Source organism: Rhipicephalus microplus, chromosome 5, assembly GCF_043290135.1.
Source record: "Rhipicephalus microplus isolate Deutch F79 chromosome 5, USDA_Rmic, whole genome shotgun sequence".
Taxonomy (NCBI): Eukaryota; Metazoa; Arthropoda; class Arachnida; order Ixodida; family Ixodidae; genus Rhipicephalus; species Rhipicephalus microplus.
In genome coordinates this window covers 216,375,146-216,392,987 of record NC_134704.1, presented here as the reverse complement: position 1 = coordinate 216,392,987, position 17,842 = coordinate 216,375,146, and the positions used below count along the sequence as shown (strand labels likewise).

The window sequence follows — 17,842 nt, the reverse complement described above, 5'->3', positions numbered from 1 at the left end:
CCTGCTTTACCGCCGAAACTACAGCTCGATCGGCCATAAGTGGTTGCTCGTGATCCCCCGACATCTGCGCTCTGACATCTGTGCCACGTTCCACGATGATCCGCAATGTGGCCACACTGGTGTGTTAAAAACATACACCCGCTTGCAGCTGCGGTACTACTGGCGCGGTATGTACCGTTTCGTTCGCCGTTACGTAAGGTCTTGCCTTACGTGCCAGCGACGCAAAATGCCCACTCAACATGCCACAGGTCCCTTGCAGCCGTTGCCATGTCCAGCACGAGCTTTCGATCGTGTCGGAATTGACCTTTACGGTCCGCTTCCCTATACTTCGAGTAGCAACCGCTGGGTCATTGTCGCTATCGACCACCTAACGCGGTACGCCGAAACAGCTGCGTTACCTTCTGCTACCGCAAAAGACGTTGCGTGTTTTATACTGCAAAACCTGGTTTTAAGGCATGGAGCACCTGGGGAGTTACTAAGCGACCGTGGCCGCGTTTTTCTCTCCGATGCCATCAAAGCGTTGTTGAGCGAGTGTCGCATCATACACCGCACTACCACAGCCTATCACCCGCAAACTAATGGGATGACAGGGCGTTTTAATTGTACACTTGGGGATATGCTGGCCAAGTACGCTTCATCCGACCAGTCAAATTGGGATAGCATACTCCCTTTTGTGACATATGCTTACAACAATGCAACGCAAAGCACCACTGGATTTTCGCCTTTCTTCCTTCTTTATGGACGCGAGCCATCATCAAAAATGGATACCATTCTTCCTTATCGACCGGACCCTTCAGAGATGACTACCGTTTCTCGAGCAGCAGCACACGCTAAAGAATGTCGGAAGCTTGCGCGTGCGTTCACGTCACATGACCAGACGCGCCAAAACAATCGCCACGACGCGTCAACCACGCATATGAGCTTTGCTCCGAACTCACTGGTGTGGCTATGGATTCCTTCTACTACTCCAAGACTCTCCCACAAGCTTTCGTCCAGGTACCATGGCCCTTATCGAGTTGTGCGCCAAACATCCCCTGTCAACTACCTTGTCGAGCCGCTGGATGCATCTCCGGACAAGCGCCGTCGGGGAAAAGAAATCGTACACATCTCTCGGCTCAAGCCATACCATGACCCTTCTGTCTACACCTGTCCTTAGGTCGCCAGGATGGCTCCCTCATCGGCCGGGGGTGATTGTAACGAGGGTAGTGGGCATGGAGCTCGAGGATAGAAAAAGAAGAAGACTTGCTGTGATCGCAGGCTTGCGTTCAGTTAGCCCTTGCGCTAAATAAAGCTCTCCTTCGCCGAGTTCGCCCGCTTGTTCAACAACCCGTTTCAAGATATATATATATATATATATATATATATATATATATAGGAAAATAAAGGAGCACACTTACGAAAATTCGATACTTGTTTATTCTACGTTTCGGCCGTGGCACGGCCTTCATCAGGATTAACAGAAATACGAGTGTGCGGCCGCTTGTATGGGCACGCATGAACACGTCAGTACAAAACACGTGCGATCAGCATGGAAGTGTCACAAAAATTCTTTGAAACAGCCGTGACTACACTAAAAAACCATTAAAAATGTAATACAATAGACACTATTGTGGGCATGTAAAAAGGCATTTGTAACATTCACAATTGACGACGAGGACCACGCATGAAAAATAAAAAATAAATATGGGATAACCTTTAGGAAGTATAGAATAAGTTATGGATGCTTTTTTAAATATTTCGCAAAAATGCGGACGTCAGGGCATCGTAGAAAGGCATGACACTTTGCCAACGCATTCGTTAATGCCGGATAGCACACACACACACACACACACACACACACACACACACACATATATATATATATATATATATATATATATATATATATATGAAAACGCAAGAAAGAAAAATAATGCAGAAAAAGACTCCGGCGCACGGAATCGAACATCGCACCTATGGATTTGGAGTGCGAGACCTTAGCGAAATGGCCGCGAAGGAGCTTTTTCTTTATTGCCGACTTTCCACACACCCGTAATAAAGTTTACAATCTATTATTAACAAGACTAAAAACATCAACCTGGCCGTGTCTGACTTTATTCAAAACGGCTTCATCATAGCCAGTGCATTCGACAACGACACCCATTCGGCTCTCTTTTCTCTGGAACTGCAGACGTCTCTTTAGTGTACAATACTTTCTGTGAAGTATTCGTGCACAAATCAGGCATCTTTATATACGTGACGTACAACCTTTCTCGTGCACCTAACGCTGTGGAGCACAAGCAACGTAAACATATTGCCATGAGGTCATGATGTGAACGAAGGGAGCGGACCACAGGTCGAAGAAGGAACAGTTTATTCGAGCCGAGCTTGTGGCAACGCAAAAGGAAAGTAGGTCTCTGGCACTGATAGAAGCGAACGGAGCGTCGGCCGTCGATCAACTGACAAGCGGCGAAGCGCGTCGGCATTTATACACTTGCCATCGAGCATTCTAGCGTTATCGTCGGCGCCGACGTAGGTTCCAAAATAATTTAAAAGGTTCACAAAGTGAGCGTTATCTTAACAAAACGTTCTCCTACAGCCTCAAATCTTCCATAACAACGCACGCACGGTTCACGCTGAAGAGAGCGTAACGGGGCGATAACAAAACTTAGGGAAGAAAACGTAGCATCGCCCCCCTCTCAAAAAGGTATTGTCACAATGTTTTACAAATGATGAAATTATAAAAAATAATTGAAGAAATTACAAGCAGTAAATAGTGATACAGCACTAACAACAATAACAAAATACACTGTTTCAGATCGTTAACGCGCATGAAACGGCTTCAGGTGCGCAAAGTGAACGACTTCAGGTCACCTTCGGCGTCGTTAAGAGTTCGTGATACCTTCGGGACCAATCTCTTAATCAAGTGGGCCAAGACGTTGAATCACCCTGTATGCTTCAAAATACTGTGACAGAACATTTTCACTTCGTCCACGTCGGCGTATCAGCGTCCATACCCAAACACGTTCCCCTGGCTGGTAATTCACGAAGCGTCGCCGAATATTGTAACGGCGGCAATCCGTCATCTGTTGCTTCTTAATGCGGAGGCGGGCTAGTTGTCGGGCCTTTTCGACGCGCTGAAGGTACTCGTTCACATCGAGAATTTCTTTGTCGGTGACGTTAGACTACATGGAGTCAAGTGTCGTTGCCAGGGTCCTTCCGAAGACCAACCTGTGCGGTGTCATCTGCGTAGTTTTTTGTACGGCATTGTATGCGAAGGTCACGTACGGAAAAATGGAATCCCACAATTAAACGCGGTAGTGATAGAGTGCTCGTGTGATAGAGATTGCGCCGTCAGCGTCGCCCCCTTTGGTTGTTAGCGAAAACATGTCTGTGCGTCTGTGAGCGAAAAAGCATGTTACAGAGATCGCCGTGGGAGGCGGCTACTTGTCAACGTTTGCGCACGCGATCACACTGAAAAAGCGGCGCATTAGAAGAAAAAAAAGTCCACAAGGTCACGAGGTACAATAGTTTTCTTGCCGCTGCCACCCCTCTCTGCTTAGCTTCGAGCGCTTTCGTCGGAATGCGACAAAAGGTAGTGCAATTGCAGCATGCAATAAAGCTTTGTAACTCAACTCGCACTGGATGGATTCTTAAAACTTTGTGGCGTTGATTTCATGAGGCAGTAAGATCTTCCCTTAATTCATTCTATGCTTACTTGAAAAAGTGTTTAAGGGCCCCATCAACGCGTTTTGTTCGACAGGTGTGACGATGAAACGAGCCCAATCGGCGATTTGTATTCTTATTTGGGAAGCCTCAAACTACGTAGGAAAGGCCGAGATAGTGCAGCCATCGCCGTTAAAAACACACAGGAACACTCAAACATCTCTCAAAATGAACAACTATATCTATCTAGCGTAAAACATATCAGGCTTTTCCAGATTGATTGATTCATTGATATGTGAGGTTTAACGTTCCAAAACAACGTTATGATTATGAGAGACGCCGTAGTGAAGGGCTCCGGAAATGTCGACCACCACGGGTCCTTTAACATGCGCCCATATCTAGTCACACGGACCTACAACATATCTGCCTCCTTCGAAAATGCAGTCGCCACGGCCGGAATTCGATCCCGTAACCAGTGGGTCAGCAGTCTTTCCCACTAGACCACCGCGGCGGGGCGATGCCTTTCCAAAGGCGTTGATCAAGCAAGCAGCAAACGCTAGACAATGTCCTGCTATCTGTGAAACATCGTGAGACTTTTTATGGCCTCCTAGATGGCGAGTGCGCGGCATGTATCTTGGAGGCAATGCGACTATTGATTTAGATAAAAACCTGTATATACCATTCACGCGAACGCTGGTACAATCAACTGTGTGCGCATGCGTGTATGTAACATAACATATTATTACGTACGCACTTAGCGGTCGAAGGGCGCACTAGGGGCCGGATTTTGCTATCGCGTTATAATCTTCAAGGCGAAGCTCAAGGTTCCCCAGTTTTGTGTTTGTTCGACGTCGACGTACATGGCCAGCATGTCGGCGGTGGTTTTGTTTAGGCGTTCGGTGAGGCAATGGGTCTGTGGGTGGTACGCTGTCGTGTGACGGTGGCTTGTCTGGCTGTATGCCAAAATTGCTTGCGTTAACTCAGCATTAAATGCCGTACCTCTGTTCATGATTACAACTTTTGCGGCGTCATGACGAATGACGATGTTCTCAACGAAGAACTTGGCTACTTCTTCAGCAGTGCCTTCGGATAGGGCCTTTGTTTCGGCGTAGCGAGTGAGGTAGTCAGTAGCTACGACGATCCATTTGTTTGCCGAATCAGACCTCAAAAATGGCCCCAGTAGGTCAATCCCTATTTGTAGGAATGGTACGCGAGGTGGTTCGATCGGCTGAAGTAATCCTGCTAGCCTTTTCGGTGGTGTCTTCCATCGCTGACAGTCTCGGCATGTACTCACGTAACGAGCCACCTCAGCGGTAAGGCGTGGCCAGTAGTACCTTTCTTGTATCCTCGCGAGCGTGCGGGAAAGACCAAGGTGTCCTACGGTTGCGTCGTCGTGTTGGGCCTGAAGTTCTTCTGGTCACTGCTGAAGGAACCGCGAGGAGGTGGTTGACTCGAAGGGGCAAGAATGTATTCAAGAGAACTCCGTTTCCCAAGAATAACTACTCCAGTCCGCTCTTGAAAACAATCGGAACAGTCGTGCTGTTACCCTCGAGGTATTTTACAAGGCTTCTGAGTTCCGGGTCAGATCGCTGTTGCTCAGCGAGGTCGTCGGCAGTTATTGTTTCTAAAAACCTGCCCTCATCCAGGCCATCGGGTGGCAACGGTTCGACAGGGGCATGAGGCAAGCAGTCTGTGCCAGAGTATTTATTTCCAGTCTTGTAAACGATGGTCACGTCTAATTCTAAAAGCCTAAGGATTCAGCGTGCGAAGTGACCCAAAGGATTTTAAGTTAGCTAGCCAATACAAGGCGTTGTGGTCGCTGACATTTTTGAAAGGCCTGCCGTAGCGGTAGGGGCGAAACTTTGACTCTGCCCATATGCTGGCATGTCACTCCTTTTCTGCTGTGAATCAGTTAGCTTTGGCCTTGGCTAACTACGGGCTAGCATAACTGATAACCCTTTCCACACCGTCAGTCCTATGTACAAAAATGGCACCGAGTCCTACGCGGCTTGCGTCGGTGTGTACTTCTCTTTCGACATGTTTGTCGAAAGGCGCAAATATCGGTGGTGTCTGAAACGTCAAGCTCTTGAAGTGCTTCCTCTTGTACCGCTTCCCACCTGAATTCTACCTTGCTTTTCGTGAGGAGAGTTAGTGGCTCAGCCATCTGTGAATACTTTTGACGAAACGCCTGTCATAGACCCACGATCCGAGCAATCGGCGTACAGCCTTCACGTCAGTGGGCTGCGGGAAATCAGTGATGGTGGCTGTTTTCCGCAAGTCCGGACGAACTCCAGACTTGCTAATTATATGTCCGAAGAACAACAGCTCCTTTTACGCAAATCGGCGCCTTTCGGGTTTCAGGGAGAGTGCAGAGATGTCGATAGCTTGAAGTACTGCTTCAAGGCGCCGGCGGTGCTCGTTATAAAATATCATCATCAAATGCCAGAAGAAGAAGAAAGAAGACTGCTGCCTGGAGCGAACACGTGCTACTTCACTTCTTCTAATAAACTTGTTCGAAAGTCCCCTTGCTACAGCAGTGCAGAAGCGAGAAAAAGAAAACAAAAGTAACAAAGTAGTCTTCAAAACAATCGTGTGCGTGCGCTTATTGTGGCTGGATGCGGAATGCGGTTCCCTGTATTCGTTCGAAGCAGTTCCTGGTTTTGACCGTCTTAATAATCGTGCCAATGGTGCCGTGAACCAGGATACTACCTCCTCGCCGGCAAGAAAGATCTAGCTGCTACGGAGCAGCAGAGAAGAAAACGGCGGAAGAGCACAGGATCAACCTGGATCGAACGACGAGACCACGGTGGGAAGTACGCGCATCAGAACGAACGAACGACAAGTTAGCAGTCATTGTTAACTGCATAAATATGAGCAAAGAAGTGATTACAAAAAATGGAAAGCACTTCGCTCCAAGATCACGCAACTGATTAACGCAGCCGAGCCGCGAACTATTGATGGAGCCAATCGGCAGCAGCTGCTCTCAACGCAGGTGCAGATTCAAGGAATAAATGACAGTCTCAAGAGCGCGAACGAGCAAATGAAAAATTTTTTGACAGAAGACCATCCCGAAGCAGAATTCGAAGGGTTCATAGAACACGACATGAAATTGATATCGGGGTTTTACGTCCCAAAACCACTATATGATTATGAGAGACGCTGTGTTGGAGGGCTCTGGAAATTTCGACCACCAGAGGTTCTTGAACGTGCACTCAAATCTGAGCACACGAGCCTACAACACTTCCGCCTCCATCGAAAATGCAGCCGCCACAGCCGGCGTTCGATCTCGCGACCTGCGGGTCAGCAGCCAAGTATTCAGCCACTGCACCATCACGGCGGAGCCACGTCATGAATTTAACGACGACCTTGTCTGCAATAGACTTCAAACATCGACAGCCTGCGCAATTGGATTCAAGTGATAGGACAAGGCCGGCGACGCCATCAAGTACAGGAGAAGAAACAACGGAACTAATTGAGCTACCAAAGCTTGGAATGGTAAAGTTAGGGGGAAGAGTTTTGGAGTGGAACCTCTTTTGGGCTCAGTACGAGTCGGCAGTTCACCTGAGACCAAACATGAGCAACGGACAGAAGTTCAATTACTTGTTAGAATCGCTAACCGGAAAAGCGGCGGTTGCTATTGAAGGACTTCAGTACTCGGCAGAGCAAAATCATGACGACGCCAACAAGATACTGCAAAAAAAAAACGTTCGGAAATCGCAAACATTCAATTAGTATGCACATGAATGAGCTCTTGAGCTTGAAAAGAGTGAGGTCTGCTTAAGATACAGATGACCTAAATAGGCATAAAGTGCAAGTTATTATATTGGCACTCAAGTCCCTAGAAGTGGAAACCGAGAGCTATGCGCCGATGTTGTTACCAGTGTTAAAAAAAAGAAATTTCACCAAAACTATTGGTGCAGATCAAGTCAAGAGAGGCTATGAGAAACGGCTCAGCTTCTGAACACAGCGGGGAAAGCAATTCAACAGGAAAAGCTGGACAGACTTATGTTATGCTTAGGAAAGCACTCAGCTTCTCTTGAAGATACACAACATGAACTAGAGAGGATAACTGCGAAACCAAGAGATAATGGCCGCCAGATACGCACAACTTCAACCTTCTATAGCTCAGCGGACAGAATATGCCTATCCTGCAAGCAGAAAACCTACGCAACCGAAAGCACTCGTCGGAGCATTCCAACGAATGAAAAGAAAACTATACTTAAAGAAAATAGACCGTCCTTCAGGTGCACGCAACCAAACCACCCCGCGCACATTTACAAACCCCAGTGAAATGCAAGCAATGCAAGGGGTGACATGCCACGTAAGTTTGTAGAACTGTGATGCTGAAACCAAGGGCAGAGCGGGTCTGAACAGCGCAAGCCAATGCGATGACGTCTACGCTACACGCAACCGAAAATATCAAGCATAGGTTTGTGCTTTTGCAGACGGCTGTAGCATGCGTAGAAGGAGAAACAGGCGGCCGACATTGCTGTTTGCTATTAGACAGCGGAAATCAACCTTCATTTATATAAGCAGGATTTACGAAAGAAATAGGTGCGAAGTTGTTGCGACAGAAAATGCTTACAATTGGTTTATTAGGAGGAGACGAAAAAGTGAAACTAAAGAACGTGGTGCAAGGAACTATAGCATCGCGAGAAACAAGAACGACAACAGTGATTTGAAGCGTTACAAGTCGACGTTATCTCGCACAGTTGTATACCCACCCCAAGTCAGAAACCCAGCGAGGAAATGAAACAGCCAAAAATGCAATTGGCGAATGACAGGACCGAGACGACTGCAACATATTCTGTAGGACTTCTGATCGGCTCAGACTATTATTGGGAATTCTTTACTGGCAGACTCGAACAATCGAGGACGGATTGATGGCTCTAGAAACTATACTGGGAAGGGTACAGCAAGGGCCGTCAGAGCAAAGCAAGACAACAGGTACCACATAATGAAGCCATCATGGTTGTGAAGGTTGAAGCTGCGGAGACAGAACTCTAGCAAGCGCTACATAAGTTTTGGAGCCTGGAGTCAATGGGGATCAGAAGAAATAGTTTGGATAACACAGGCATTGAAGTGGTCGAAGAATTCGAGTGCAAGATTGTACAACAAAACGGTTGCTTTCAAGCCAGCTTGACATAGAAACAGCGCGTAAACTTGAAAAACAACAAAGAAAATGAGATAAAAAGACTGCCGAAAAATAAAGACGTGCTGCATCGCTATGAGAAAGCTATATCAGAGTATTTAGCATTAGGAGTCGCAGAGGAGGTTCAAGAGCCGTCAGAACAGCCTAATGAACTTTGCTACTACATGCCACACCGTGCGATGATTGGAGAAGACCAAACCACAACAAAGGTTCGAGCAGGTTTTGACGCCTCATCACATTCTCGAAAAGGCATGTGTTCAAAGAATAACCTAGAGGCGGGACTCAATTTGAATGAAGACATGCTATTGCTGCTCATTAATATTCGAAAAAAGGTGACAGTAGGAGATGTTGACAAATCCTTTCTACAAATTTCTATACACGAAGAGGATAGAGATGCAATGATATTTCTGTGGTGGAAGCATGACGCTGAGGGAAGGTTAATGAATGAAGTGCAAGCATGGCGCATGACAAGAGTAACGTTCGTGACAACACCAAGCACGTTTATTCTGGCAGCTACAATTAGGTACCTTTTGAAACAAATGGAAGACCGGTTTCCTGATACAACGAAACTGCACAACGCGAGCTACGTGAATGACAATATTCTGGGATCAGCAACAATTGATGAAACAGTGAAGTTGTACAAAGAGGCAAAGCAAGTGTTCAGAGAAGCAGCGATGAATAGGAGAAACTGGGCATCCAATGAAAAGCGAAAAGAAAATAATCGATGAAAATGAAAGGGAAGATTCTAACTTGGAGATTTGATCTAGAGGATTTACAACGTTTTTGGGCTTGATATGGAAACACTCAAAAGACATGATTTCCTTCCCTTCTGAAAAGTGGGAATCATTAACAACTACAACGTACGTCAGTCAGTCAGTCAGTCAGTCAGTCAGGCAGTCAGTCAGTCAGTCAGCCAGCCAGCCAGCCAGCCAGTCAGTCAGTCAGTCAGTCAGTCAGTCAGTTCAGTCAGTTCAGTCAGTTCAGTCAGTCAGTCAGTCAGTTCAGTCAGTCAATTCAGTCATTCAGTCAGTCACAAGAAATACAGGCGGCTAAAAAATAGAGGTGGCTAAGAGTGTAGCTGTCGTTGATGTCGCTACCGCTAAAGTCAGTCAGTCGGTCAGTCACAAACAATAGAGGCGGTCAATCAGTCCCAAGAAATAGAGGCGGTCAGTCAGTCAGTCAATCAGTCAGTCACAAGAAATAGAGGCGGCTAAAAAGGCGGCTAAAAGTGTAGCTGTCGTCGATGTCACTACTGCTACCTGACTGACTGACTGACTGACTGACTGACTGACTGACTGACTGACTGACTGAACTGACTGACGGAGTGACTGACTGACTGACTGAACTGACTGACTGACTGACTGACAGCTGTCACGCTTTTCATTGTCGATGTAGTGGGAAAATGCAAAGCATTGACCAAGTACTCAGGATGTTAGGTTCAAAAACTGTTTATTGATCAAGCTGACGCGAGCCGACGTATGTTTATTCCATGACAAACGTATCGAAAAGGAGCGAAAAGGCCATCGGGTGAATTTTCTTGTCGTATTTCTTCAGTGGAGGACACGCCCGCCACTTGTAGCGCCACATGCGGTGGTTGAAGGCCTCGTCATCTGAAAACACCTCGTTGTTTGAGAGCTCAATGACAGGTGTCCTGGAAATGGTCTGGTCAGAAGTGTACTTGACAGCCACCGAGTGTACGTCACCACCAAAAATTTTTTGACAGTATCGAAAGCGGATGACTCACCGTTTGGCTCGTTCCATACCAGGATAGGACGGCCCACGGTGTCCTGTAGTTGAAAATTAGTGTCGCGGTCAAAGATGCGAATGGTACCGCGGTTAATGTATAATGAAAGAACAGGACCGAAAAAAAAAAGTTTTTGCCTGTACTCGGAGGGGACACAATTTCCATGCAATTTTTGGGGGGGATCGCATTCTCGACCAGGCTGAACAAGTTGTTGACAAAGGCCGACACTTCCTCGTGGATGCCGTGAAGCTTAAAGTTTAAAAGTTCCATCATGGCATCAAACGACGTGGGCACATCCATGTAAAAGGTAGCGAGGTCGCCATGTCGGGAGTCAAAGAGTGGCTGCGTGTTTTTAGGGGCGAAGCTCCTTAGGGAGTGGGCTGTGCGTCCCCTGTAGCCTGTATGTAGCCACCTCTAGTTTAGTTCTTGCAGTGTTCACTAGATGGCGGTACCGTCCCCTATATGTATCGAAAAGGAGCGAAAAGGAGGTTCAGTTCAGGCTGTCAAGGTGGATGGACGTGTTTTTTGAGCACTCCGGATCGACTGCGCAGATAAGTGTTTTTGCATGTTTTGAGCTTGTCTTTAAAATTATAGGGCAACGGTTGAAATCTTCGTAGCACTTATTTTATGGTACGGCTTTTTCGAGGCCAGTCACCAGGTATTTATTAGTTAGTGCGGGTGTGTGTGTTTGAATTTTTTGTTGTTTTTTTTTTCTTTTGCAACCCCGTGGGGGAGGTGTGCGTACATTGAACACGCAAATTTTTGTAGTAGAGCTTGGACTGTCTTTTTTTTTTCGTAGTGCAGGGCTCGAGTTTAGTAATTATCGAGTATAGGGACAATTGGTGTCAGAAAGGCATGGTTAAAAAGACTGTAAAGTGTTCAGGATGTGGAGTAGGTTTGAAAGTGGACCCAAGCGTAGAAGCGGAAGGAGAAGAGGCTGACGCGAAGTGTAGGCAATGTGAGGTTGAGGAAAAAATGGAGAAAATGATGGTTGCCCAGTGTGAACTGCTGATGAAAATCGCCGAGCTCGAGACTGCGTTGGCGACAGAGCAAGAGAAAACGAGGGCAATGGGAGAAAGACTGAAGTCCGCCGAGGAAGTGCTAGCGAAGCTGAACAAAGAAGCAACCTACCGAGAGAACAGTAGGGAACCGGCAACCAGAACGGTGGAGAAGGAAAGGCAAGCAAGCTTGGAAAAAACAGGTTTAGCCGGTTCAACTGTCGCAAGGCCCAGCTTCAGCGAGGTAGTGGTGGGGCAGGGAGGGAACAAAGCAGCCGGCGTCACAGGTGCAAGTAGCCCCCAGGTGCAGAACGCTCCAGCGGAAAAGTCACAGCATGTGATAATCACTGGGGACTCAAATTTAAATCGATGCACAGAAGCCATCAAAGAGAGGGTAAGAGGTGACAAGAGGGTTGCAGTAGGGGCGTTCCCAGGACGCAAGCTGGAAGCAGTCATGAAGCAAGCGAGCGCAAAGCTCAAAACGACAGCTGATAGACGAAACCTCGTGATAATTTTAGGCGGTTTAAACGATGTCCTAAATGAAGATGCAGCAGAACTAGCAGCCACACTGGCGAAAGGCGTAGATGACATGCGCGCCACTTCTCCTAAGGTGCAGGTAGTGATATGCACAATACCGGAGGTACCGGTGCGTGATAGCAACCTGCAAAGAGCGGTGGTCAACGCAAACCAAGAGATATGGCGGATGAGTCGAGAGAAAGGCTTTGAGGTGGTGGAAATAAACAGAGAGGTGCATAGGTGGGGGGGTTTTGAACGAGACAGAATTCACTTCGATGGGCGGCTAGGTCATGAGGTGGGTTGGCGACTTGCAGGACGTGCAGTAGCTTTTTTGGGGGGCAAGCGAGCCCTTCGGGGTGCAGGATAGCTAGTAACGAGGAAAACAAGCAGGGAGACTCTTCGACAGGTGGTATGGACAGATACGATTCCAAAGTGGCACCAATATCTAAGATAGGTAGAGCCCGGGGCATAAATAGACGTAGCCACGAGCGCCGAGCCGATTCAGACATAGGGTATATTAACATGCAGGGTGGTAGGAACAGGCTGAAGTGGGAAGAGATCGAAGAACAGCTAAAGGAAGAGAGGCCGATGGTATACGAATTTGTAGAAACACATCTCAGGGACACGGAACAACCTCCGAACAATCCGGACTACTCCCGGAAATATTGTAATAGAACAGAAGGCAGCAGAAAGGGGGGTGGTATTGGGGCATTCATTCATAAAAGTACAGACTGGCAAAGGGTCAAGCAGGAGTGCAAGAAACATTTTTGGCTAAAAGGGAAAGTGGCAGGTCAAATGACACTCCTTGGTTTCGTGTACTTGTGGACGGGAGCAAAGGCCAGAGAGGAAAACCAGGCAATGGTAGAGTGTATATCCAAGGACATTCAGGAGTTAGGAAGAGAGTGCGAGATAATTATACTAGGAGACATGAATGCGCACATAGAAGATATAGATGGGTATACCGACCCGACAGGCAAAATGATCATGGATATGTGTGAAAGGCTTGATTTGATCATTTGCAACAGTACCGAGAAGTGTGAACGGCAAATAACATGGGAGGTAGGAAGGCTTCAGTCGACGATAGATTATGCACTGATGTCACATAGGATGTATGATAAGCTCAGAGAAATGCACATAGATGAAGGTGGCTCCAGAAGTCTGGGTAGCGATCACAAACGTATCAAGCTAAGTTTTGGAAGAGCAGTGAAAGTGGGAAGGAGACAAGATGAGCAACTACAGGAAAATTTTTATCCAGAAAGGCAAATTGAAATAGCCACTAAACAAATTGATAAAATAATCACGGAGGATAATAAGACAGTTTGGACATACACGAATCTAATTGGACTCTTTGAGCTAGAGCTTGCTAAGACGCGTGACAAGTCGACCCGGAAAAGAAGACACAAACCCAAAAGTTGGTGGGATGAGGAAGTTAAGAGAGCCATAGCAAAACGTCAGGAAGCCTCTAGGGAACACAGACATGCTAAGCAGCGGGGTGAACCGACAGATGATGTTGAAAGAAAATGGGCAACCTTTCTAAGCTGTAGAAGGGATGCATCCCTTCTGATCAATAAAAAGATTAGAAGGAAGGGAGCTCAGTGGCTGGCAGAAGTACATAAAAAAGATAGAAAGGCAGCTGCGAAATTTTGGAACCATCTAAACTCCCTAAGAAATGAGACGAGCCTAGAGCAGAGCTTCATAACTACAGCCCAAGGGGCTAGGCTAGAAGGGGACGACGCTATTGACTATATAAGAACAAAGGTGACAGAAAAACTTCAACAAAGAAGTACTTTATGCACCACAATAGACAAGGACCAATCAAGTGGTGCAATGGCTCCATTTTCACAACAAGAGTGGGAAAGGGCTGAGAAAAGGGTTCCTAGTAGTACATCAACAGGCCCACATGGCATTCCAATTAGGCTGATAAAGACATTAGGTCCGAAGTCTAAGCAGGCTTTGAGAGAGGCAGTGAGTAATATAATAATCGATGGTGAAGTTCCCGATGGATGGAAACTTAGCAGGATGAGCATGATCTATAAAGGAAAGGGGGACAAAGCTGACGTAAACAACTATCGTCCTATAACAGTGACATCAGTGGTCTACAGGCTGGCGATGCAGATTATAAAGGAAAGACTGCAGGCGTGGATAGAGGATGAGGGGGTGCTGGGGGAACTGCAGAATGGGTTTCGGAAACACAGGAGGTTGGAAGACAATCTGTTCTCACTGACGCAGTGCATCGAAATAGCAGAAAAAGAACACAGGCCCCTGTGGCTAGCATTTTTGGATATCAAGGGAGCGTACGATAGCGTGGTTCAAGAGGAATTGTGGGGAATACTGGACACACTAGGCGTGGAACATGTAGTCACTAATCTTTTAAAGGGTGTCTATAAAGGTAACAAGGTAGTTATAACGTGGGAAAAACACGTATCCAAGCCTGCAGAGGTAAAACGAAGGCTTAGGCAGGGTTGCCCCCTGTCACCCTTATTATTCATGATGTACCTACAAGGATTAGAGGCAAAATTAGAGGGAAGTGGACTGGGCTTCAACCTCTCCTTAGTCAAACAAGGAAAACTTATTGATCAGGCACTACCAGCATTAATGTACGCAGATGATATAGTGCTAATGGCCAACATCAAGGAAGATTTGCAGAGATTGATGGACATCTGCGGTAATGAGGGAGATAGCTTAGATTTTAGATTCAGTAGGGAAAAATCAGCAGTCATGATTTTCAATGACAACGAAGGTAGTGAGCTTAGAATACAGGAGGTCACGCTAGAGATAACAGATAAATACAAATATCTGGGCGTATGGATAAGCAATGGGACCGAGTATCTGAGGGAACACGAAATATACGTGACGACTAAAGGTAACAGGAATGCAGCAGTCATGAAAAATAGGGCACTGTGGAATTACAATAGGTATGAAGTTGTGAGAGGAATATGGAAAGGGGTCATGGTTCCTGGGCTGACGTTCGGCAATGCGGTCTTGTGCATGAGATCAGAAGTTCAAGCAAGATTAGAAATTAAGCAACGTGGAATAGGTAGGCTTGCTTTAGGAGCTCACGGGAATACACCAAATCAGGGAGTACAAGGTGATATGGGATGGACATCATTCGAGGGCAGGGAAGCTATCAGCAAGATAAAATTTGAGAAGCGATTGAGAGAAATGGGGGAAGAGCGTTGGGCTAGGAAGGTTTTCAGCTACTTGTACATGAAGAATGTCGATACAAAATGGAGGAAGCGAACCAGGAAGTTGACTGGTAAATACTTAGAAAACAGCTGGTGGCCAAACCAAAAAGAACTATCGGTTAAAAAGAAAGTGAAGGAAACGGAGACTGACATGTTGAGAATGGGCATGATTAAGAAGTCCGCACTAGAGATCTATCGAACTTTTAAGCAGGAAATTGCCAAGGAAAGGATCTATGATAATACTCGGGGTAGTTCTCTACTGTTTGAGGCCAGGACGGGAGTACTGCGAACCAAGACATATCGGGCCAAATACGAAGGGGTAGACACAGTATGCAGTGCGTGTGGAGAGGAAGAAGAAACTGCTGAACACTTGATAATGTTCTGTAAAGGGCTTCACCCTATAGTTCAGGATGATGGCGCAGAGTTTTTCAAAGCACTGGGGTTTAGGGACCGGGAGGGCAAAATAAACTTTAAGCGGGTAGACTTAACTAGAAGGAGGTTATCTGATTGGTGGCTAAAGTCAAGGCACGACTGAAAATTAAACTCTTCACTGCAAAGTACGAATCCTCAAACTCACTTTTTAAGGAAAAAAATATATAGTTCTTGGTTCATTAGGTATTACGGCTTGGTGGCGCTAGCCACCGCCCAATCTAAAGGGTACAGCCATATCCATCCATCCATCCATTCATCCATGTAGCCACCTCTAGTTTAGTTATTGCAGTGTTCACTAGATGGCGGTACCGTCTCCTGTATGTAGCCACCTCTAGTTTAGTTCTTGTAGTGTTTACTAGATGGTGGTACTTGTAGCTGATGATGAAAAGATGCGAAATGTTATAAACTAGAAAGTGGTATTTGTAGTTGATGAAAGACGCGAGATCTTATAAAATAGGAATGATGTCACATATGGCGCGTGTCATTGGTTGAAGGCAATCGTTCGATTTAGTGCGGCGACGTACGCTAGGGGGAGCGATGTAATAAAATCGAGTGGGCAAAATGTACAGAGGATTCATGGTTTACCAGGTTTACCTCCGGAGCTTCGCCCACTCATCATCATTCACTTCGTGGATGTGGCGGAATTTTTATACATTTAAATGAAGTCGAGTGTGGAGTACTAACACATCTCATTATTAAACATTTGGATGGCTCGTTGAAGGCGCTTGTCTTCCAGGCGAATAACCGAATAAACCGAAAGACCGGGTCCGCCAGCCACTTGGGGTGCGCACAATGTTGCTCAACGGCGATACGGGCTTTCGCGTAGACACTCGTAGGTGGATTTTTCCGACGCTCCTTTTGCACGTTTTCGGCACTTTGAACCCTTTCTTGCGCATACTTTGTCAGCGTCTCCACCACTCGTCTGACCTTCATGGGCGTCGTCACATGCAACTGAATGCGGAAGTTTTGGGTGCAGTATTTCCAAAACTCGGCCGGGCTCATGTCCAGGCCCTTGAAATTGTCCCAGAAGTTCATTTATATTGTCGCGACCCCAATCGCTTCCTCCCACTTTAAGGTATTCCAATAGTCGAAGCGGACTATTGAGATACTGGACGAGATTGTAGAGGTCCCATGCGCTGCCGTTTGTAGACCAAATTGACGAGCGATTTGGTCGTCTGACGAAGCCAGCGAAGATAACACATCGGCATGTGCCGTTGCTCCAGCTGCAGTCGTGTAGGACGTGGACGTGTGGTAGAGTGGTTCCTCGTGTGTGGAGTGCGACGGCTGCGACTCCGTACTGGGTGTGTTCTTGTTCGAATCGTCTGATAATGTCATTACAAATTGTCTGAGCTTCTCCGTCGTCTCGAGGGGGAAACACACCGTGCACAAGCTTTCTTCGTTTTGGAACTGAGTCTAACTTCAATGCTCAGCGTGGAGAGAATTGTAAACTTTTTCTATCTCCTCTAGCCCCTGTTCCTGGTTCGGGCACGTTTGAATTCGATATTTTCCCCACGCCTCGATCAGGCCCCGCACTTGTCGCCATGGTTTAATTTATGGCATAGGCACGGTTCTCCTGGATCAAACCAATAAACTCTGTAGTTTGTCCCTGGAAATATAGACGGCGTCACCAAAAAGCACTTCCAATTGGTAATACAGCGGTACCTCATCTTCTTGTTCATCATGCTGACGTTTACGTGGTTCTGCCATAGTCTCTATTTAAAGAGCAAAAAAGCAAGAGTTCAGACTATAGTATAATCAAGTAAAAAAAGGTCTTACCGAAGGCGTCTTTAGGGTCCGCTTGATGTCCTCCTGAGTGGACAGCCGGTTGGCGACAGCGATTTCTGAGCTACTAGGGACCCCTTTATATACCTCTCGTGGTGGCCATGGAAACCACCGCGCTTGCAGGAAAGTCTTGCGCAACTACTAGTCAATATGCAATGCCCTTGCGAGACGACGAATTATTATGCAAAGCAGACAAGGTGCTTTAGTTACTATGAAAAAACCCAGCCCTTGAGCAACTAGTAGTTAATATGTGCAATACCCTTGCGAGACGACGAATTTGGTCTACAAACGCCAGCGCCTGGGACCTCTACAATCTCGTCCAGTATCTCAATAGTGAGCCCCGACTATTGGAATACCTTAAAGTGGGAGGAAGCGATTGGGGTCGCGA

The 17,842-nt window shown here is 46.7% G+C and overlaps 1 protein-coding gene and 1 pseudogene across 12 annotated transcripts in view; both read right to left on the bottom strand.

Annotated features, from left to right (window-relative positions):
• Window positions 1-17,842, bottom strand: part of LOC119173521 (complement factor B) — a 1,265,978-nt gene that overhangs the window by 1,173,958 nt on the left and 74,178 nt on the right. The gene's annotated exons all lie outside the window — the stretch shown is intronic.
• On the bottom strand, window positions 10,280-17,215 carry LOC142817199 (uncharacterized; annotated as a pseudogene).